At 45.6% G+C, this 24,758-nt stretch overlaps 1 protein-coding gene across 2 annotated transcripts in view; it reads right to left on the bottom strand.

Moving 5' to 3' along the window:
* Positions 1–24,758, bottom strand: part of VPS41 (VPS41 subunit of HOPS complex) — a 409,984-nt gene that overhangs the window by 231,960 nt on the left and 153,266 nt on the right. The window lies entirely within an intron of this gene.

Below are 24,758 nucleotides of genomic sequence, written 5' to 3'. Positions count from 1 at the left end.
ATCGTCCCAGCCCAGGAATCAAACCCAGGTCTCCCGCATGGCAGGAGGATCTTTACCAGGTGAGCCACAAGGGAAGGCCAAGAATACTGGAGTGGGTAGCCTATCCCTTCTCCAGTGGATCTGTCCAACCCAGCATCGAACCAGGGTGTCCAGTGTTGCAGGTGAATTCTTTACCAGCTGAGCTATCAGGGATTGAAACATTTCACATTGTTGTTCAGTAGCTCAGTGGTGTCCAACTCGTTACAACCTCATGGACTGCAGCATGCTAGGCTTCCCTGTCCTTCACTATATCCTGGAGTTTGCTCAAACCCATGTCCATTGAGGCAGTGATGCCATCCAACCATCTCATCATCTGTCGCTCCGTATTCCTCCCGCCCTCAATCTTCCATAGCATCGGGGGCTTTTACATTGAGTCAACACTTCGCATCAAGTAGCCAAAGTATTGGAGCTTCAGCTTCTGTATCAGTACTTCCAATGAATATCCAGGACTGATTTCCTTTAGGATTGACTGGTTTCATCTCCTTGCAGTCCAAGGGACTGTGAAGAGTCATCTCCAACACCTCAGTTCAAAAGCATCAATTATTTAGCGCTCAGCTTTCTTTATAGTTTACTTCTCACATCCATACATAACTACTGGAGAAACCATAGCTTTAACTAGATGGAACTTTGGTGACAAAGTAATGTCCTTGCTTTATAATATGCTGTCTATGTTGGTCATAGCTTTTCTTCTAAGAATCAAGCGTCTTTTAATTTCACCACTGTAGTCACCATCTGCAGTGATTTTGGAGCCCAAAAAGATAAAGTATCTCATGCTTTCCATTGTTTCCCCATCTATTTGCCATGAAGTGATGGGACCGTATGCCATAATATTAGTTTTCTGAATGTTGAACTTTAAGCCAACTTTTTCACTCTCCTCTTTCACTTTCATCAAGAGGCTCTTTAGTTCTTCTTCGCTTTCTGCCACAAGGGTGGTGTTATCTGCATATCTGAGGTTATTGATATTTCTCCCGGCAATCTTGATTCCAGCTTGTGCTTCTTCCAGCCCAGCATTTCTCATGATGTACACTGTATATGAGGTAAATAAGCAGGGTGACAATATACAGCCTTGACATACTCCTTTTCCTACTTGGAACCAGTCTGTTGTTCCATGTCCAGTTCTAACTGTTGCTTCCTGACCTGCATACAGGTTTCTCAAGAGGCAGGTCAGGTGGTCTGGTATTCCCATCTCTTTCAGAGTTTTCCACAGTTTATTGTGATCCACACAGTCAAAGGCTTTGGCATAGTCAATAAAGCAGAAATAGATGTTTTCCAGAATTCCCTTGCTTTTTCTATGATCCAACGGATGTTGGCAGTGGGATCTCTGGTTTCTCTGCCTTTTCTAAATCCACGTTGTACATCTGGTACTTCTCCGTTCACATACTGTTGAATCCTAGCTTGATGGATTTTCAGAATGACCTTGCTAGCATCTGAAATGGGTGGAGTTGTGCAGTAGTTTGAACATTCCTTGGCATTGCCTTTCTTTGGGATTGGAGTGAAAACTGCCCTTTTCCAGTCCTGTGGCCACTGCAGAGTTTTCCAAATTTGCTGGCATATTGAGTGCAGCACTTTAACAGCATCATCTTTTAGCTTTTGAAATAGCTGGGATTCCATCAACTCCACCAGCCTTGTTCATAGCAATGTTCCTAAGGCCCACTTGACTTCCCACTCCAGTATGTTTCATGTTATTTCACATTGGCACAACCAAATTCATCAAAAATAGTGAACTTGTGTTTCAGAAGCTGCAAGAATTCGTACTCAATGTGGTTGCGAAATACCTTGAGGCCCAAAGTAAAGTCTAAACATTGAAAATACCTACATTCCTTTAGAAACAAGTGTTTACAGTTTGAAGTGAAACCGGGTGACTCCTGAGTCCCAGGTCACGGAGCTGCTGGGCTGGAGGTGTGGCTAAAATGAGGCAGCCGCAATTTGAGGCCCTCTCCCTGCGTGGAGGGAGGGCCTGCCCCCAGGATGAGAAGAACAGGACCCTCAGGGGTCTCACAGTCTTGCAGAGAGGCAGGCACATTGCTTCAGGCAGGAAATATTCAACAAGGCTTTTCTTGGCTCCCCGTGCCAGATAAAAGTGGCCAGACCACAGAAATCCCTGTGCTGGACTTGACTCTCCCCGAAGGGGAAGGGCTAGGGGTAGGAGGCACCCAGTAAACCCCCCTGATAACAACCCAGGGCATTCTACAGTGTGTTAGAAGGTGGTGGTGCTGTGATCAGATAAATGTAAGTCCTGTAAGGGACTGGTACTGTGGGCAGCAAGGGGGAAAGCTGCAAGTCGCAGTATTGAACAGAGCAACCAGGGTGGGCTTCATTGAGGAGCTGATATTTTAACAAAGACTTGAAGGGGGAAAGGAGTTAGCACAGCAGACATCTGGGCTCAGGATATTGCGGAAGAGGGAACACTGGGGATAAATGGTGGGGGCAGATACTGCCAGGAGGCCAGGGCAGCTGGGAGCAGGGAGTGAGAGCTGAACAGAAAGCGGGGACTAGATCCCACGGCACTGGGTCAGCGTCTGCTCTGTCAGCGAACTGTCAGGGACAAGCAGGGATCAGAGGTGCTGATGGACGTGCCTGTGCCAGGCCTGTGAGGGAGGCAGAGGCAGGACAGGGGGAGACAGCTGAGGTGGGGCAACAAGGTGTGAGGAGGACGCACGAGGGGCAGCTCCAAGTGAGGCTCCATCCTCCCCTGAAATCGACACGCCCTTCCTACCTGTGCTTGTGTCCCCGACTCCATAGACGCCTGTGGTCCGGGCACGGTGTCACAGACTCCACTAGCAGCCTGAGTTCATTCAACAGTCCATCGTCTGGACACAGTTGCAGGGCGTACCCTGCCACTTGGTCTTTGGGAAACGTTCAGTGACCTGACCGGTGCTCTCAGGATCTTGACCCCAGTTCCACTCTGAGGCTACAACTGTGGCTGATGGGGCAACAGAGTGACCCACACGTGTGAAATGAACCTTGCAGCCTCTTTGATCGGGAGTTTCCAGAATTAGGGGTCATATGCAACATGCAGTTCTCCCCCGCCCCCAAAGGGAAAAGAATCTGATTCCACAGATGCCCTGCTTACTCCATTCTCCTGTGTCATTATTAAGACAAAAGTAACTGGTCCATGAAGAGCTGCTCTTTATTGACCGAGTATTTACCTTGAGTCCCGGTCCTTCATTTATTGAGGAAGCAATTCTAAGCAGGGACCAGACTCTATGTCTCCTCCTACTGCGACCAAATTGGTTAGGGATGATGGGGACTGTCACCTGCAAGCAGATGACTGCCACGTGCCATGTGAGAAAAGCAACGGCAGGATCTAAATTATAGAACTCTGGGAACACAGAAGAGAGCATCTGACCCCTGCCATATGTCCGGGGCTGGGATGTGGTGTGGGTCCCTGGTCAGCACACATTCTCGGGGGGGCGGGGTGGGGTTTCTTGAGGTGGCACTTTGATCTTCCACAGTTTAGACACACATGAGCAGAGGGGCACAGACCTGGACACAAGTGGAGCCAGACAGACTTTCATTCCCTGTTGTCTCCAGACCACCATGGCAGCTGAGTCATCTCCAGTGCTGTCTGCAGCCACTAAAAACACTTCTTGTCCTTTGGCATGCCTCCCAATTCCTTATATCTGATAAATAGAGTGAGACTGGTGGAGACATAACTGGGGTGGGGGCTGGTTGCAAAGCCTCTCTGATATGGCAGAGTGCCTCTCTGCAGGGGAACTAAAGGTACTTCTTGGTGTTGCCTCTGGAGCAACCCTTCCCTACCAGTGGACTCCAGTTTCTTGGCTGCCAGGCAGCTCCTCCTAAGGCGCACACACAAAGGGGCTTAGGACCATTCAGGGTGGCTTTGCCCTACTGTGTACCTGAGTTTCACAAGCGGACAGGAGACTGGGACGACGGTGCCTCTCCTCTCATGGAACAACATCTGCATCTCGGTAACTGAAACACAAGCCACGCATGTTGTGGTCACTGCAGAGAAGACTGGCTCTGCACTCAGGAGGAACAGGGCGTGACTCCCAGATCCAGCTTTTACTGCATCAGCCATCTAAGCTCTTTCAGCATGCTTGTCTTTGAGAAGACTGGGGTTCATCCTTAGACCTCCAAGTCTGTGGGGAATAAAACCCCACATGCCCGGCTCCCACAGGCTCCATAAGTAGGCTCCAGGTGAGTCATTTACACTGCGCCCTGTGTTCCGGACACATCAGTGGGGAGGGAGGCATGCCAGAGCCCTTGAGAGTCTACTCCATCTTCTGGCTGGGGTGGGTGTGGGTGTGGTGGAACTGGTGCTGTGTCCAACTATGTAATTGGCTTTACATACCACAGGCACACACTTCATTTCATATTTAGGTGTGTTCTGCTCAGAGGAGTTGTAATGAATGAAGTCTGTCATCACAGGTGAATCTGTAGCAGGTAAAAGCAGCAGTGGGTTCGCTCCCGCCACTGGCCACCACAGGAACTGGCAGTTCCCTACATGGGTTGATGGCACCAGGTGGAGACAGCTGAGGAGTTGCAAGAAGGTGCTGTGACATTCCCTAGGAGGGTCCCCGTACTGAGCTGGCAGCTCATCCTTGCCTCCCCGATGACCACAGGGACTAGTAAATCAAACCCCTCATAGGGAGGACGTGTTAATATACTTCATCTTGTCCTAACAGGAACTCAGACTATAGAGTGAAAAATAGTGAAAATCTCAGCAAAACATAGTGCATGGGTGGGGCAGTTCAAGTCCTACTCTGTGTAGTGGGTCACTGACACTGTAAAGTGACATTTGAAATGTTCATGCTTCGGCTTATCCCTCCTCACTGTGACGCAGGTGGTCACCCTGGATCCCTTTATGCTTCCGACACTGTGGCCAAATTCCAAAGGCCACATTCAAACACAACCATGGGCCCATATAAAGCAAGAGGAGAGCTTTTCTGTCTGCATCCTATTCTTAGCAAGGAAGCCTTTCCCAGGCAAACTCTGCCATCATTTCCATTTCACATCAGCTCATCATGTAGCAGGGATTCATAGTGAAACCTCCACCACCTTCCATTTGGTAAAGATATCAAATCTGTTAACTGTGACTTTTCACCCAGGTACTCCCCAGGAAAAATGGAAATTGCTCTACCCGGCCTGACAGCTGAACCTAAGAAGGAATCAGGCAGATGAGGAGGGAGGAAGGGCATGTGAAGATGGAGGCAAAGGCAGGAGTGAGATTGTGAAATCGGTGGGTGTGGAGGGGGCGAGACGGGGCGGGGGGTGGGCTCGGGAGTAAGAATGTGAGCACACTGGCCATCTGATGAGCAGAGAGAGGTCTGGGTGGCTGGAATATCAAGTGGGGCATGGAGCAGAAGGAGGGGGTCTGGTGAAGATCAGGCATTTGGGGGCAGACCAGACCTGCTGCGCCTAGTCCAGGAGGCTGGGCAGCATCCTAAGAGCAGCAGGCAGCCCTGCAGAGTTTTGAGCAGCGGTTTCATGCCCGGATTGCACTGAAGAAAGCTTCCCTTCCTCAGGCAGCAGGACAGACCATGTGTTGGAAAGCATCAGGATTGCTGGTGCTCATCAAGGAGAGAGACGAGGGTGACCTGGCCTAGGGAACTCACTGTGCTGACGGAGAGAAGGAACAGAATCTTACTTAGACTGAGGGGGCAGAGAGGTGAGGCTTGATGACTGAGAGTGTGGTGAGAGAGAGGCAGCAGGCAAGGATGGCTTTCAGCATCTCTGGCCTAAGCAGCTGGGGAGAAAGCTGCCTTGCACTGAGTCAGGTAACAGTAAAGGAGGTGCAGCTGTGTGGGGAGTCGGGGAGATGGGCGCAGTTTAGACATGTTGAATATTCCTTGCCTGTGGGACTCAAACACGTACTATCAGAACAACTTGGGGGAGCTGACCTAACTTCTCTGTGCCCATGATGCCTCATCTGTGATAGGGAGAATGAGACTGATAATTAAGAAAAACACTCATTTCCTGTTTCATTGCTTTAGTCTAGGAGAATGTTCCCCTTTTACAAAGAAGTGCTGTCTTCCTGTCAGGTATTCTGTCTGTAAAATGGGAATGTATCTACTTATCCATATATCTGCTTGGTTTTACATATCTGCTTTGTGTATTTTCATCATGTGGTATGTATTGTCAACTGTAAAGAAAAATAAACTCAAAGGAACAAGTGTTTCTTGTCACATGCATGCAGATCGGCAGTCCATCAACCTGTCTCTCAGAGAAACAGCCCCCTTTAGAACCTCCAGTCTTCCTCCTGTAGCTCCTCACTCCCTCCAGGGGGTGGGTAGAGGCCTGTGGGACCCACTGTGTCTTACACTTCTCTACCCTGTGAAGGCATCTCCGGTGTCCCAGAAGGTGCCTAGCACTTGATGAGTGCAGTCTCCCTGCAGACCTGTCAGTTGACTAGGGAAGTCTGTAGTCAGGAAGAGAGTGCTGAGCCTGATGTGTGGATCTGGAACCATCACTGTGTGGTGCCGAGCTGGGAGGTGATGAAGCCACAGATAACCTAGATTTGAATCAAGTTCCCACCACTTATTCCTTCTGCGACTTTGGGCAAGTTACTCACAGTCTCTGTGACTCAGTTTCGTCAATTAAAGAGGATGACGATCCTATTCTGTGATAATGACTCCTTTTTGCTGCCTTCATTTAGATTACCAAAAAAACACAACCTTTTGAGAACTATAGATTGATGTTCAGGTGTCGATTACTTCCAGAGTCAAAACGGAACCTGTCAACAAAGACATGAAAAGATGCTCAACCTCGCTCATCAGGAGAGAAATGCAAATCAGAACCACAAGTAGGTACCTTGTCACAGCGGTCAGAATGGTCAGCATCAGAAGTCTACACACGATGCTGGAGTGGATGTGGAGAAAAGGGAATCCTCCTATACTGTTTGTGAGAGGAAAACTGATACAGCCACTATGGAGACCAGTGTGGAGATGTCTCTAAAAACTGGGAATAAAACCACCACGTGCTCTGCCGTGCTTACTTGCTCAGTTGTCTCTGACTCTTTGCAACCCCATGGACAGTGGCCCACCAGGCTACTCTGCCCATGGGGATTCCCCAGGCAAGAATACCGAGGTGGGTTGTCATGCCCTCCTCCAGGGGATCTTCCCAACCCAGGGATCAAAGCCAGTCTCCCGCATTGCAGGCGAATCTGTTATTGTCTGAGCAACCAGGGAAGCCCATAAATACCGGAGTGGCTAGCCTATCCCTTCTCCAGATGGTCTTCCCGACCCAGGATTTGAACCGGGTTCTGCCACACTGCACATGGATTCTTTACCAGCTGAGCTACCAGGGAAGCCCATAAAAATACCATATGACCCAGAAATCAGACTATTGGGCATACGCCCTGAGAAAACTATAATTCAGAAAGACACATGTACCCAAATGTTCCTTGCACCACTATCTACAATATCCACGATATGGAAGAAACGTAGATGTCTGTCAATGAATGGATAAAGATGTTGTGGCACATGTATACAATGGAATATTAATCAGTTATAAAAGGGAATGAATTTGAGTCTGGGACCCACGGGTGCGCAGAACACGATCACCATCTTATGAGTGATGACAAGGTGAGGCACACAGAGCAGTGCCGCTGTTGATACGCTGTCGCTTCGTTTGCTGCAAACAGCACACAGGAAACAGTGGCTAGAGCAAACCTCTCGGCTCAGTTTACATAGGTCCAGGGCTGTTCCTGTCTTTTATTCCCACATTGTCCAGAACCTTATTGTACCAGAGCAACACTCGCCTTTCCCCTTCCTACTGCATCACCATCATAGCAGCTGTATCTGAACTGAATTGCCAGTGAGTGAACCCTGAAAATTCTAGGCTCACATTTCTGTTCCTTCGAGCGGGTGTGGGACATCCTGTCTTCTATCCCCACTCGGACAGGAGTGTCTAGTGTCCGTCTCTTCCCACTTGGCTTCCCCTATATTCTATATCTCGGACAGTCCTTTACCTCCTGAGAATGAGTTCTGTCCTAGGCTATGGCTGCTTTCAGCACTGTGCTGAGGGCATTGATGACCAGGTGGGCGCTGGGGGGATACTTGTGGGATGAATACAGTTCGGAGAGCCGGGCTACTTTATTTCACGGGTGAGAGGTGGAACTTCCACTCAGGCTGCCATCCGCAAGATGGATGGTTTGAAGGTGCTGATCAGCGTCCTTGGGCAAGCCCACAGGAGCTCTGTCAACTCTGCTCTCCTCATCTTCCTCTTGCTCCCATAGCTACTTCTGCTCCTTGCCCTCCCCCGTGCCCTCCTTTCTCCTCTCACTGCTCTCCGTGTACATGTACACTGTGCCTGAGCCTGTCCTGTCTCCTGACTCCATGTTGTGTGATTGTCAGTTACCTTTGTGATTAGGTTCTTTGAGAAGTTTTCTCTTTACTCACAGTCCAGGGTGGATGCCGCAATACAGTAAGCATCATGGGTCTCCTTTTATTCTTTTCCCCTCATTTTCTCCTTTTCTTTTCTTGCTTTTCTCCATTTTATGAGGAAACAATACAGTGTGTGGGTATGGACACTACCTCTGATTCTTGACAACCTTCCTTGCACCCAGTTCTCCCACTTGCTGTCATCACATCTTAAGAAATTAAATTGCCTCATTGTGCCATGCAGCCTCACCTGAAAATGGGTGAATTATTCTGAATAATGACCTGAAGTGTGCAGGCTGTTTTTGTGAGTATGGAATGGGGCTATTAGAGATGTGCTGGCACCTTCCCTGGTGTAACAACTACTGAGTTGCCACAGGGCAGATTACAGGTCAGGCCTTACCTTCAAGCTTCACAAAGCACTTCAAGGTCACATTAGACATCTGTGTCCAGCCCTAGAGTTTCTTCCTTCTCAGCCACAGTCCTCGAGCTTTTCCCTCACAGCTAGACGAACCCTCACCAGGAGGCTGGCTTCTCTGTTACACCTCTCCCACCTGGAAACCACTCACGGACTTCATCTTCTTTTGCGTGCATGATGCTGTTCCTGGTAATTTTCGCTTCAGATGGATTGGGGCTGCTCCTATGGCAAGGGGATGCCCAGGACTGATAACAAGGGTGTGATGTTTCCCTGTTCCCCTAATGGCATAGAAACGATCTGCGACCTGTGCCCAAACTCCTCTCCCCATGCCATCTCCCTCCATCCCACTGTTCACAGTTTACACTCAAGCTGGGTTCCAGGGCAGGCCCTACCAGCCCAGTCACTCTCCTTCAGCCTCAAATTCCTTATCTGTAAAATGGCAATAACTCTACCTGTTGCTGAGGTTTATTGGGAGACCTAGTGGAGATAACAGATGTAATTTAAACACCTAGCGCCCATGACCTGGCAGGTGGAAGGCACTAAATAAATGGCTGTAACCTCTGTCTATCAGCTTCTTTAATGCACAGCATCTGGTGTGGGATGATACAGTGACTCAGTCAATGTCTTTGGATTGGATTGAGAAAGATGTGACATATTGGGGGTGTATTAGTCAGGCTTCTCCAGAGAAACACAGCCAGTAGAGAGAGACTTATTTTAGGGAATTGGATCATGGGCTCGTGGGTGCTGACAGTTCTGATATCCTTAGATAACAGTCAGCTGGCTGGAAATCCAGGTTGCAGTCTAGAGGCCCAAATCTGCAGAACAGGCCAGCAAGTTTGAGTTTCATGCAAAGTTTCTCAGGCTGTAGTCTTGAGGCTAAACTGTTTCATGCTCAGGAAGCTTCCATCCATGCTCTTAAGCTTTTTCAACTGACTGGATGAAGAAATTGCCCCCCCCCCCAGCACCGTTATGCTGGGTAATACAATTCCCTTAAAGTCTACTGGGAGAAAAGTTATGACCAACCTAGAAAACATGTTAAAAAGCAGAGACATTGATTTGCCAACAAAGGCCTGTCAAGTCAAAGCTATGGTTTTCCCAGTAGTCATGTACAGACATGATAAAGAAAGCTGAGCGCCAAAGTATTGATGCTTTTGAACTGTGGTGTTGGAGAAGACTCTTGAGAGTCCCTTGGACAGTAAGGAGATCGAACCAGTCCATCCTAAAGGAAATCAGCCCTGAATATTCATTGGAAGGACTGATGCTGAAACTGAAACTGCAATATTTTGAACATCTGATGTGAAGAAGCGACTCATTGGAAAAGACCCTGATGCTGGGAAAGATTGAAGGCAGGAGGAGAAGGGGACAACAGAGGATGAGATGGTTGGACGGCATCACCGACTCAATGGACAGGAGTTTGAGTAAGCTTCGGGAGCTGGTGATGGACAGGGAGGCCTGGCCGTGCTGCAGTCCATGGGGTCACAAAGAGTTGGACATGACTGAGCAACTGAACTCAACTGAAAGTCTAGTGATAACAACGTGAATCAAGTATTCAAGTACATTTCTAGCCCTCCATCTATTGGCTAACATTTCAAAAACCGGGCACCAGAGCCAAGCCAAGATGACTTTTACTTTATTCATCACAGTGGGTAAGCAGTACACTGAGAAACATCACCTCCCAAACAGAATCTCTAGCCAATGGGCTATCTCTGTAGCTTTACTCCTCAAGTAAAACCTGCTCCCTGGCCTCAGAAGCCACGTGAAATAACCAAGAGAACTTCAGGCAGTGGTGATTTAAGCAGCGATTTGGTGCGGTATCTTTATTCATTTGGGCCACGTGACTGCAGAATGAAATGGGATGGGGTGGTGAAGGAAAGGAGATGATGAATTTATTGCCCTCGCCACCTCCCTGCCCCCAGGCAGCCGACTTCAATAGGTCTGACTGGTATTAATGCCTTTGTGTGTAGGCTCACTATTAACATCAGGTGTGTGGTACGAGAAACTTGGTGGGCAAATCAGATAACATGGCCAAATATTCATTTCTCAGAGTGGATGGAGGGAGAAGAAGAAGAGTAAAGAATGGTGAACCACAGGTTAGTTATGAGTCAGTTTCTAAAATCTCAGTAGTTCCTCACAAGGTGTGTGTGTGAATTCTTTTCTTTATCTGGGAATTGGTTTTCTATATGAAGAAATATCATTGTGAGAGACTCCTTGTGACACGTGAAAAGTGGTTGGGAGTGAATTGGGTTAAGGTCACTTTCCAAATGTTTGACACTAAGTGTTTTTTTTGTAAGGGGCCAGCAGTGGCCCTAAAGAACTGAACCAAGTGGTTGAAATACAGGTTTCAGTTACTGAAATGTGAAGACTCTTTCTGGGATGTGTGTTCATCCTAGCCTGTGGCCGGTCACAGGCAACTCATAGGATTTGAATCGTGTCTTCCTAATGTCATTTGTTTCTTGCCCTTCAACACGCTGGAGGCCGCAGTACCGATCACTAAAATTTCGAAGTAAGTTCTCTGAGAAAAGTAGCTCTCTAGAAAACAGCAGTGCCTGGGAAGCTGATCTAAAGTTTTAACATAGCCTAGCTAAAGTTTTATCATAGAGGTTTAACATAGCCGAGTTTTAACATAACATAGATGTAATTTTTGTTAGCTTCACCCAAGATATGATTATTCAAAGAATATAGAGATGCACCTACTTCAGTATCTACCATTGGATTTTCCAAATGAACATACAGTAAGATCAGCCTGGTTTTCTTTCTTATTGATTTCTTTATTGTTGGCTGCACTGAGTCTTTGTTGCTGCATGAGGGCTTTCTCTAGCTGTGGAGAAGGACTGCTCTCTAGTGGTGGTGCGCGGGCTTCTCACTGCAAAGACTTCTCTTGTTGCAGAGCATGAGCTCTAGGCTCATGGCTTCAGTAGTTGGAGCAGGAAGGTTCAGGAGTGTGACACACAGTCCTAGTTGCTCTGCTGCACGTGGAATCTTCCTGGACTAGGAGTTGAATGCTTGCCCGTTTCATTGGCAGGTGGATTCTTTTTTTTTTTAATCATTAATTTATTTTAGTCAGAGAATAATGCTTTACAATATTCTGACGGTTTTTTACCATATATCAACACGAATCGGCCACAGCTATACATGTGTTCCCCCATTCCTGAACCGTGGGTCCCACCTCCCTCCCCATCCTGTCCTTCTGGGTTGTCCCAGAGCAGCAGTTTGGGTGTCCTGCTTCATGCATTGAACTTGCGCTGGTCACCTATTTTACATATGGTAATGTATATGTTTCAGTGCTATTCACTCAATCATCCGACCCTCCCCTTCCCCCACCGAGTTGAAAAGTCTGTTGTATAGGTCTGTCTTCATTGCTACCCTGCATGCAGAATCATTGCTACCGCCTTTCTAAATTCCATATATATGCCTTAATATAAGTATTTGTCTTTCTCTTTCTGACTTACTTCTCTCTGTATAACAGGATCCAGTTTCATCCACCTCATTAGAACTGATTCCAGTGTGTTCTGTTTTAATAGCAGAGTAATATTCCATTGTGTATATGTACCACTACTTCCTTATCCATTTGTCTGCTGATAGACATCTTGGTTGCTCCAATGTCGTAACTATTGTAAATAGTGCTGCAGTGAACATAGGGGTACATGTGTCTCTTTCAAATCGATCTGAAAGAGACACGTGTACCCCAATATTCATCGAAGCACTATTTATAATAACCAGGACATGGAAGCAACCTAGATGCCCATCAGCAGACGAATGGATAAGAAAGCTACGGTACAATGGTGAATGGTATTGTTTCCTTAATTTCTCTTTCTGTTTTCTCATTGTTCGTGTATAGGAATGCAAGGGATTTCTGTGTGTTAATTTTATATCCTGCAACTTTACTATATTTGTTGATTAGCTCTAGTAATTTTCTGGTAGAGTCTTTAGGGTTTTCTATGTAGAGGATCATGTCATCTGCAAACAGCGCGAGTTTCACTTCTTCTTTTCCTATCTGGATTCCTTTCACTTCTTATTCTGCTCTGATTGCTGTGGCCAAAACTGGTCAACCACTTGTAAACGAATGAAACTAGAACACTTTCTAACACCATACACAAAAATAAATTCAAAATGGATTAGAGACCTAAATGTAAGACCAGAAATGATAAAACTCCTAGAGGAGAACATAGGCAAAACACTCTCTGACATAAATCACAGCAGGATGCTCTATGACCCACCTCCCAGAATATTGGAAATAAAAGGAAAAATAAACAAATGGGACCTAATGAAACTTAAAAGCTTTTGAACAACAAAGGAAACTATAAGCAAGGTGAAAAGACAGCCCTCAGATTGGGAGAAAATAATAGCAAACGAAGCAACAGACAAAGGATTAATCTCAAAAATATACAAGCAACTCCTGCAGCTCAATTCCAGAAAAATAAATGACCCAATCAAAAAATGGGCCAAAGAACTAAACAGACATTTCTCCAAAGAAGACATACACATGGCTAACAAACACATGAAAAGATGTTCAGCATCACTCATTATCAGAGAAATGCAAATCCAAGCCACAATGAGGTACCATTACACGCCAGTCAGGATGGCTGTTATCCAAATGTCTACAAGCAATAAATGCTGGAGAGGGTGTGGAGAAAAGGGAACCCTCTTACACTGTTGGTGGGAATGCAAACTAGTACAGCCACTATGGAAAACAGTGTGGAGATTTCTTAAAAAACTGGAAATAGAACTGCCATATGACCCAGCAATCCCACTTCTGGGCATACACACTGAGAAAACCAGATCTGAAAGAGACACGTGCACCCCAATGTTCATCGCAGCACTGTTTATAATAGCCAGGACATGGAAGCAACCTAGATGCCCATCAGCAGATGAATGGATAAGGAAGCTCTGGTACAGATACAGCATTTATTATTACTCAGCCATGAAAAGAATTCATTTGAATCAGTTCTAATGAGATGGATGAAACTGGAGACCATTATACAGAGCGAAGATAGCCAGAAAGATAAAGACCATTACAGCATACTAACACATATATATGGAATTTAGAAAGATGGTAACGATAACCCTATATGCAAAACAGAAAAAGAGACACAGATGTACAAAACAGACTTTTGGACTCTGTGGGAGAAGGCGAGGGTGGCATGTTTTGAGAGTATAGCATTGAAACATGTATATTATCTAGGGTGAAACAGATCACCAGCCCAGGTTGGATGCATGAGACAAGTGCTCGGGCCTGTTGCACTGGGAAGACCCAGAGGCATCAGGTAGAGAGAGAGGTGGGAGGGTGGATCGGCATGGGGAATACATGTAAATCCATGGCTGATTCATGTCAATGTATGACAAAAGGCACTACAGTATTGTAAAGTAATTAGCCTAAAATAATACTTTGTTTACCACTCTCCAGCTGACTGGAAACTCTCCATGTGTCAGAGCCCAGAGAGCTGCACACCCAAGGACAAGCAGGCCAGGAATTCCCTGGTGGTCCAGTGGTTAAGAATGTGCCTGCAATATTGTTAAGTACTCTCCAACTAACATAAGTAAATTTAAAAAATTAAAAAAAAGTGTGCCTGCCATAAAAAGTTAATGCACAGAAGGCCATTGCATTCCTATAAACTAATAATGAAAAATCAGAAAGAGTAATTAAGGAAACTATCCATTCACCATTGCAATGAAAAGAATAAAATACTTAGGAATAATTGTACGAAAAGAAACAAGAGACCTGTATACAGAAAACTATATAAAAAAAAACTGACGAAAGAAATCAAAGATGACACAAAGAGATGGAGAAGTGTACCATGTTCTTGGATTGGAAGAAGCAGTACAGTGAAAATGACTCTACTACCCAAAGCAATCTGTAGATTCATCACAATCCCGATCAAACTACCAAAGGTATTTTTCACACAACTAGAACAAATAATTTCTCAGTTTGTATGGAAACAGTAAGGACTCTGAATACCCAAAGCAATCTTCAGAAAGAAGAATGCAACTGGAGGAATCAACCTTCCTGACTTCAGACTATACTACAGACCATACTACAAAGCTACAGTCATCAAGACAGTCATCAAGGCAGTATGGCAGAAAGACAGAAATATAGATCAATGGAACAAAATAGGGAACCCAGAGATAAATCCACATACCTATGCACAGGTTATCTTTGACAAACGAGACACAAATATAAAATGGCGTAAACAAAGTGTCTTCAACACGTGATGCTGGGCGAAATGCTCAATTACGTAAAAGAATGAAACTGGAGCACTTTGTAACACCACACAACAAAATAAACTCAAAATGGATTAAAGATCTAAAAGTGAGACCAAAAACTATAAAACTCTTAAGAGGAAACCGTACGCAGAACACTCTCTGACATAAATCACAGCAAGATCCTCTATGGCCCACCTCCCAGAGTAATGGAGATAAAAACACAAATAAACAAGAGAGACCAAATTTAACTTAAATGCTTTCGCACAATGAAGGAAACTGTAAGCGAAGTGAAAAGACGGCCCTCAGAATTGGAGAAAATAACAGCAAATGAAACAACTGACAAAGAAGGAATGTCCAAAATATACAAGCAGCCCATGCAGCTCAATACCAGAAAAACCAACAACCCCATAAAATGGGGGCAGGAGATCTAAAGAGACATTTCTCCAAAGACATAGAGATGGCTACCAAACACATGAAGAGATGCTCAACATCACTCACTATTAGAAAACTGCAAATCAAAACCACAATGAGGTATCATCTCACACAGGTCAGAATGGCCGTCATCAAAAAGTCTACAAACAATAAATGCTGGAGATGGTGTGGGGAAAAGGGAACCTTCTTCTACTCTTGGTGGGAACGCAAACTGGTACAGCCACTATGGAGAACAGAGTGGCGATTCCTTAAACACTGGGAATAGAACTGCCACACAACCCAGCAATCCCACTGCTGGGTATACACCTCGAGGAAACCAGAAGTGAACAGACACATGTACCCCAATGTTCACAGCAGCACTATTTACAACAGCTAGGACATGGAGGGAATCTAGATGTTCATCGGCAGCCGAATGGATGAGGAAGTTGTGCTGCGTATACACAATGGACTATTACTCAGCTATAAAAAGGAATGCATTCAAATCAGTGATAATAATGTGGATGAACCTGGAGCCTATTATACAGAGAGAGGTCAGTCAGAAAGAGAAAGACAAATACTCATATTAATGCATATATATGGAATTTAGAAAGACGGTAGCAACGATTCAACATGCAGGGAAGCAACGGAGACAGAGACTTACAGAACATACTTTTCGACTCAGTGAAAGAAGGCGAGGGTGGGATGATTTCAGAGAACAGCAGTGAAACATATATACTCCCATATGTAAAACAGATGACCAGTGGAAGTTCAATGCATGAAGCAGGGCACCCAAAGCCAGTGCTCTGGGACAACCTAGAGGGATAGGGTGGGGAGGGAGGTGGGATGGGGGTTCAGGAGGGGAGGACACATGTATACCTGCGGCCGATTCATGTTGATATATGGCAAAAGCCATCACAATATGGTTTAGTAATTATTTTCTGATTAAAATAAATTTATGATTAAAAAAATAAAACAGAATCCACCTGCCAATGCAACGGGGCAGGCGTTCTGTCCCTAGTTCAGGAAGATTCCACGTGTCCCAGGGCAACTAAGACTGTGTGTCACAAGTACTGAACCCACCTGCTTCGACTACTGAAGCCCTCTAGCCTAGAGTCCATGCTCTGCAACAACAGAAGTCTCTGAAATGAGAAGCGCATGCACCGCCACTAGAGAGTAGTCCTCCTTCTCCACAACTAGAGAAAGCCTCGTTCAGCAACCAAGACTCAGTGCAGCCACCAATAAATAAATAAATAATAAGAAAGAAAACCGGGCCAATCTTACTGTGTGTTCATTCGAAAAATCCAATGGTAGATACCGAAGTAGGTGCATCTCTCTAGATTCTTTGAATGATCATATCTTGGGTGAAGCTAACAAAAATTACATCACAGGCTATATTAAAATTTTAGATCAGCTTCCCAGGCACTGCTCTTTTCTAGAGAGGTACTTTTCTCAGAGAACTGTTACTGAGGAACTTTAGTCACTGGAACGGAGGCCTCCACCACATTCAAGGGCAGAAAGCAAAAGACATTAAGAAGACACGGTTCAAATCCTATGAGTTTATGAGTTGCCTGTGACCACTGGCTAGGATGAACATACATCCCAGAGTCTATTCACATTTCAGTAACTGGAACCTCTATTTCAACCACTTAGTTCAGTTCTTTAAGGGCACTGCTATCCCCTGAAACAAACATTTGGTGTGAAACACGTGGAAAATGACCTTAACCCAATTCACTCCCAACCTTCTGTCACATGTCACAAGGAGTCTCTCACGATGATATTTCCTCACCTAGAAAGCCAATTCTCAGATAAAGAAAAGAATTCACACACACACATCTTGTGAAGAAATACTAAGATTTTAGAAACTGACTCACAACTAACCCATGGTTCATCATTCTTTTCTCTCGTCTCCCTCCATCCACTCTGAGAATTGAATATTTGGCCATGCTGTCTGATTTGCCCACCACGTTCCTCATACCACACACAGGATGTTGTTACAAGTGAGCCTATACACAAGGCATTGACACCAGCCAGCCCTACTGAAGTCGTCTACCTGGGGGCAGGGAGGTGGCCGGAGCAATAAATTCATCATCTCATTTCCTTCATCACCCTGCCCCATTTCATTCCCTGCAGTCACTTGGACCAAACGAATAAAGATCTCGCACCAAATCGCTGCTTAAAGCACCACTGCCTCAAGTTTCCTTCGTTATCTCACGAGGTTTCTGAGCCCAGGGAACAGATTTTACTTGAGATGAGTAAAGCTAGAGAGACAGCCCATTGGCCAGAGATTCTTTTTCGCAGGTGATGTCTCTCAGTATAATCTTTACGACCCCATTGACCAAGGCCCGCCAGGCTCCTCTGTCCAGGGGATTCTCCAGGCGAGAATACTGGAGTGGGTTGCCATGCCCTCCTCCAGGGAACCTTCCCGACCCAGGGATTGAACCCAGGTGTCCTAATTCCCCTGCACTGCAGACAGATTCTCTACCACTGAGCCCCCGGGGAAACCCATGGCAAACCTAGACCACATATTTAAAAGCAGAGACGTCACTTTGCTGACAAAGGTCTGCAGAGTCAAAACGGTGGACTTTCCAGTAGTCGTGTACAGCTGTGTGAGTTGGATCATTAGGAAGGCTGAGTGATGCTTTGAAATTGTGGTGCTAGAGAGATGGCCCTTTAGAATCCCTCAGACACTAAGGAGAACTACTCTGCCCATCCTAAAGGAAATGAATACTGAATACTCTGAATACTCACTGGAAGGACTGATGCTGAAGCTGCAATACTTTGGCCACCTGAAGAGAATAGCTGACTCATTGGAAAACACCCTAGTGCTGGAAAAGATGGAAGGCAGGAGGAGAAGGGGGAGACAGAGGGTGAGATGGTTAGATAGCATCACCAACACATGGACATTAATTTGATCAAACTCAGGGAGATAGTGTAGGACAGAGGAGCCTGGCGTGCTGCAAGTCATGGGCTCGTTAATAGTCGGACACGACTGAGCGACTGAACCACCACCTCCACCTTCCCTTTGAGCTTCCCTAAGGTGCCACCGCCCCACACTCAGCGGGGCTAAGAAGCTTTCTGTGTGTGTCAGTGGTGAAGGCTGAGACTTCTGTCTTCACACACTCAGCGCCCCCCGCTTAGGGTTGATGGTGGGTCCTTAGAATGCTCATCACTCCCTCCCAGAGCTCAGACCAGGCAGCCTTCTCACAACAGTCATGGAGCACCTCCCCTGCTACAGAAATGGGAGTTGGAGCTGTTTACCCCTCTCAATGTGTTTTCTCCCTTTACATTCACTTCCACATTTCATCCTTGAGTCACCAAATTCAACTCTGCTCATCCCCACCTGGTCCCTCTAAGAAGCTGCACCTGCATCTCTAGCCCATCTCTATCACCACATGCATGGGGTGGGTGCATGTACGCCCTGCGCCATGTATCTTCTTTTTCCTTTCTCTTTGGAATCTGTCCACTCCCAGACATCACAAAAGGGCTCCAGATTGCCCACAAAGCGGTCGGTGCTGCTGGGGAGGCTGTGACTCCCATCCACAGCCTGGCTCAAAGCAGGACTGTGTTATAAGCGCGACAAGCTGCCCCACTGCATCATGGGAGCCAAAAGAGCAAAGGTCTGAAAGTCCTAACACAGACATTTCCGTGGACAGAACACCAGTGTTGTCCTTGGTACCTGTGAGCTGTTTTCTGGTTTGGGCCTATGGAGTCACTGACCTTGTTCACAACGCTTGCAGGCTTAGCTAGCCTTCCATCAGGACCTCTCTATTCCGCACAGCCCCCCACCTACTGTACGAAAGACATCACTTCTGAGTTCAGTGCGCTGATTGGGTTTTCACCTGGCAGGGATACAAACACAACTTTTTTATGCTGAAACCTCAAGACAGCTGAGAATGAGTCTTCAGAAAGTCCATTTTTCAATTATAATAGAAAAACTGCCTATGTAACAATGAAGATACAACAAATTAGAATACTAATACAATGTTATTTGAAAATTATCTAGAATGTCACACTTCAGAGAAAAAAACTTAGTATGTGGTCTATTGCCTTCCAGGTTTTGTTCTCTGCATTTAAGAAAATTACCAGATGCGGGAGGTAATGTCTTCATGATATTGTATCTGTTGCTCTGTCTGTGTATCATTATATTATACTATGCTTATGCTACTTTCCATAATGATGAGGGTGCTCCACTAATGTTGGTCAGAGGAAGCACTGTTTACCTACCTATGGTCCAGGAAGTGTTCTCTGTGATGTGTGCATGCTGACATGTCACCCCATGGTCTTTCACCGCTTAGGAGACACTGTGGCCAATCCATACTCAGATCCATAGTAATGTTTCATGCGGATGGACATGTAGATCTGCCTTTTGTTCCAGACTACACCAGACACTGCACTGTATTCCAGGTTGGGGTCAGATCCCACACCTGGCTGTTTCTCTCTGGCCTGGGCACCAATCTGACTCAGCTCTTGCCAGCTAGGTGACTTTGTGCAGATGCATTCACCCATTAACATCTTCGTGTCTCTGCTCCTCAGCTGACGAAAGGGATGATAGCATTACAGATGCTTACCTCAGAGTGCTGCTATGAGTACTCAAAGACTTCATTATGCGTTTATGTACGGAGAGGTCAGCACAGTGCAGAAGGAGAGCTCTTCTTCCTGTGTCTCTTCACTTCTGTTTCCGCTTGTACTAGCAGCCCCCCTGTCTCTGCCCCCACGCGTTCACCTCCCCCACCCCTACTCTGCTCTCTCTCCCCTGTGCCCCTGTCCTCAGACTTTCCATCCCAAAACACATCTGAACATCTCACGACTTACCCCAGAAAATACCCATACCATCACCCTTGGATTAAACAATCATGAACATTAGCAGAAAAAAGAAGAAACACAATAAATGGGCAATGTAAAAACTACAGAAGAAATAAAGCATTACTGATGAACGTCTGACTGCTAATATTTTCATATCTTCATTAGATTCAGATCTTCAGAATTTGATATACGAGAATTAGATTCGATAAACAATGCCAGAAAAGGTAATGCAATGTGGTTCCTTAAATAAGACCTAACAAATTGGGGGCACATGGTGTGTTCATGGGTTGAGAAATTCAATATAATTAGGATGTCAGTAGTCCCCATACACATCCATCAATTTCATACAATTCCAGTCAGAAATTCCAGCAGGACTTTTTTGTACATAGAGACTAATTGATGATAAAATTTCTGTGATAAGGCAAATGATCTAGAATAGATAATGATTCTGAAATACAACATTGGAGGAGTAACACTAACCTGAAATTTACTTTGCAGCTTCAACCAAAAGTTGTAAGCAACCATGTGTCTATGAAGGGATGAATGGATACAGAAAACGTGGTGACACCAGTCAGAATGGCCACCATCAAAAAGTCTACAAACAACAAATGCTGGTTAGGGTGTGGAGGAAAGGGAAACCTCTTACACAGTGGGTGGGAATGCAAACTGGTATAGCCACTATGGAGAACAGTGTGGGATTCCTTTAAAAACTGGGAATAGACCTGCCATGTGACCCAGCAATCCCACTGCTGGGCATAAACCCTGGGGAAACCAGAAGTGAAACAGACACATGGACCCCAATGTTCACCACAGCACTGTTTACAATAGCCAGGACACACACACAACCTAGATGCCCACTGGCACACGAACGGAGAAGGACGTTGTGGTACATATACAATGGAATATTACTCAAGTATAAAAAGGAACGCATTTGAGTCAGTTCTAATGAGGTGGATGAACCTGGAGCCTATGATACAAAGTGAAGTATGTCAGAAAGAGAATGAGAAATACTGTATATTAACACTTACATATGGAATTTAGAAAGACGGTACCAATGACCGTACATGCAGGGCAGCAAAAGAGACAGTGTTAAGCTCCATGCATGAAGCAGGGCACTCAAAGCCGGTACTCTGCAACAACCCAGAGGGATAGAGGGGGGAGGGAGGTGGGAGGGGGGTTCAGGATGGGGGCACACATGAAGCCCTAAGGCCAATTCATGTTGATGTATGACAAAAACATCACAATATTGTAAAGGAATTATCGTCCAATTAAAATAAATTTGAAAAGAGAAAATCTGAGATATACAATGGAATATTATTCAGTCACAAAGAAGAACATTCTGCCTTTTGCAACAACATGAATGGACTTCAAAGGCTTTATGCTAAGTGAAATAAGTGAAAGAAAGAAAGACATATATTGTATGTTCTCACTTATATGCAGAACCTAAAAAAGTCAAACTTACAGAAATTTCCAAGACTTTAGGATGCTGGTTCCAGGGCCAGCGCAAAATGTTGAATACAGGGTACAAACGTCCAGGTATGAGATGAATAATTTGCGTGGATCCAATGTATAGCATGATGAGTATAATTTACAAAACTGTGTAATACTGTGAAAGCTAAGGGGGTAGATCTGAGGTGTTATTTCCTCAACAATTTTTAAAAAGGATTATGTGAGGGGATAGAGTGCCTACCCTGCTGTGGTAATCGTTTTGCCAAATATATGTGTATCAAATCATCACACTGGCATCTTAAACTTACAGGTTATATGTCAATAATACCTCAAGAAAGGTGGAAAAAATAAGAGAATCCTAAGTGTGTCTGGTGGGAGAGCCCTCAAGCTGTATTCTGTGTCCCTCTGACATCTCCACATCATTCTTGAACTTTGCCTTGTTACTGACATGACAAGGTGAACCAGGATCATTTCCTTTCCTTCCTCAGCCTGGGAACCCATCATTTAGTGGAGAAAGGTGTTCAGAAGCTAGGATCTGGGGACTGGTGTAACTGTGGCATTGGAATGTTGCTGTTTTCAGTAACTTGGGAATATATGTGTGTACACAATCACACACACATACACATCGACACACATCTATAGTTATATATCAGTCTACGCACACATGCACACCTATCGAATACAAGAAGTTTGCGTGGAGACCTTTAATTCCAGTAGAATTCCTGAGAATTTGTTCTAGTTTACTTCCTTTCTATACTGGAAATTCCCTTTTCCAAAAATGAAAGACATGGCTCTCAGCATTCTTATGTATTTGCTGAATAGTTGATGAGTTGATGAATCCCAATGCATATAAGTGATCCCTCCTCCACAAAAGGGTCCTCCTCACAATCTATGCAGAATCATCCCTTGTCCTTGACTTCCACACCTCACTCAACCTTGCATCCATGAAGCAGTTAGCCTCCTTCCCACCCAAACCCCAGGGATATCCTTCTTTCCACCTTGGGCTCTGACTTTCCAGGCAGGGATGGCCCTTTAGACATACACATGCCTTGCCTGGCAACATCTAACGGCTTTAGGACTCACTCGCTCAGGCACAAAAAAAGGGAAGGGAAAGAAAGGGTAGGGACAGGAAAAGGTGACTATGTCCTAATACAGTCAGCCAATCAACGTGAACTGGGCCAAACCCAAGCAATGTGATGAAGCCAGTGTTTCTGCTTTTTTTTTCTCAATGTCCTCCAACTTCCCTTCCTGCCTCTGTCCTTTGCCCCAGTTCCTGTTTCCTTCTTAAGTCCAGCCCTCCATCAAGAGTAGCAATGTTACGAGGCATGATTCCCACATTATAAGTGATCTCTGCTGCTTGGCTGACATTCAGTGTGATATCCCTGCAGCTGGGACACTCATACTCTGTCTCTCCTTCTCATGATGGACCAGAAGGTTTCACTCCTAATTTCAGGGATAGGAAGGAGAGAAGGTGCAGGGCACACGTTGGAGCCTTTAGTCCTTCTTCTGTGAAATGCGGATGATCACAAATTGTGAGAGAAAGAGACAGCAGCAACGAGACCACTTTCGATGAGTGCTACATGCCAAACCCTGTACATCACAGGACTCCTTAACATTCAGGAGCACGCCAAGTAGATTTCCATGCCAGGACAGTTGCATTTGTTGCTCCTTCTACCTGGAATGCTCTTCCATTAGATAACCCCATAGCTTGCTCCCTCACTTCCTCCAGATCTCTGCTTACTTGCCATCTTTCAAGGAGACTTTCCCTCCTTACCTTGAATAAAATGATAACATCATACCTACATATACCCTTTCCCCTGATCTAGCATTATCTTTTTTCATAGTGTCTGCCACCCTTGATTTATTTACTGACCACCAAGTCTTTCAAAGGAGAGACGTGATCAGTTCTGTCCTGTCACAAACTCCTCCAACAGTGCTCAGGTATATGGCAGGTGCTCAGAAAACATTTGCTGAAGGATAGTCTGGAGCCAGGCAACACACATTGCTAACATGCACAGGTACCCTCCAAGACATGCACTGGCCCCACTGTAATAATTATGAACAACCTGAGATTCCAGGAGGCAACTGATACACTCAACAACACACAGTCAGCATGTCAGGTTCCAGGCCTCAGAATCATATCTGCCAGCTTCCAAAGCCTAAATCCTGGACAGAGAACTCACAGCCAAGAACATAAGAGGTTTTATTTCTGACAGAGAGACTCCAGACAGCTCGGATTGATACCCAGAGACACCAAAAAGAGCTCACTGAATCTCTGCACAGAGAGGACACAACTCCTCTCAGACCCTCAAACACAACTGAGACCATCACCATAAACGCTGTGACAAAGACCCTCCAAACAGGCCAAAGTCTTCAAGACAGAAACAAATGAGAACTGCACAGATACTTCACACCATGGAGACTGACGCCCAGACCACTCAACACTTACCAAGCTAATGCAAAAACCCTAAACGGAAAGAGAACTTTTAATAACTCAAGAACATCATACGACCTTTAGATAAAGTGCCCAGACAAATGGAAAACCTGCACCCTGTGCACAGATCCCCAAGCAGCTGAGACTTCGCACCTTTAGACAAACCCATCCTTAAAGCAGCTCAGAGACATCACAACTTGGGACCAGAATCAAAAATTCAGAGGTCTCACAATCTCAGGTGCACATACCTACAAAGGGATCTCACACCCAGGGACTGAAAGGCCAGAAAGCTCCAAAAATGCACACCCCGGAATACAGGCACACACATCCTAGGGACTTTGTACTATGGCTCACAAAATCCACTCAGATCAAATATCCCATCACTCACGACTCTGCCCAAAGGCTCAAGGAGATCAAATGTACCGAAATAGGACCTGTGTTGCAACACGTAGTGATACACAAGCCCAGGCTCCCTGGCACAGGTTAGTCTCCAGGGAGAGACAGCTAACTCAGAGACCTCTCCCTGGACATGAATTGCATGCATTTGTGCGAATATCCGTGCGCTGCCACACAATCCAGACTGAGCGAGAGCTAAACAAGACCGAAACGCCGTCACCATGCACAGCCAGCGACTGCGCCAAACCTCGCCACTAACCAGGGC

This window comes from Cervus canadensis, chromosome 3 (assembly GCF_019320065.1).
Source record: "Cervus canadensis isolate Bull #8, Minnesota chromosome 3, ASM1932006v1, whole genome shotgun sequence".
NCBI classification, from domain to species: Eukaryota; Metazoa; Chordata; class Mammalia; order Artiodactyla; family Cervidae; genus Cervus; species Cervus canadensis.
The sequence above is the reverse complement of the archived record's forward strand: the minus strand, read 5'-3'. Positions and strand labels throughout refer to the sequence as shown.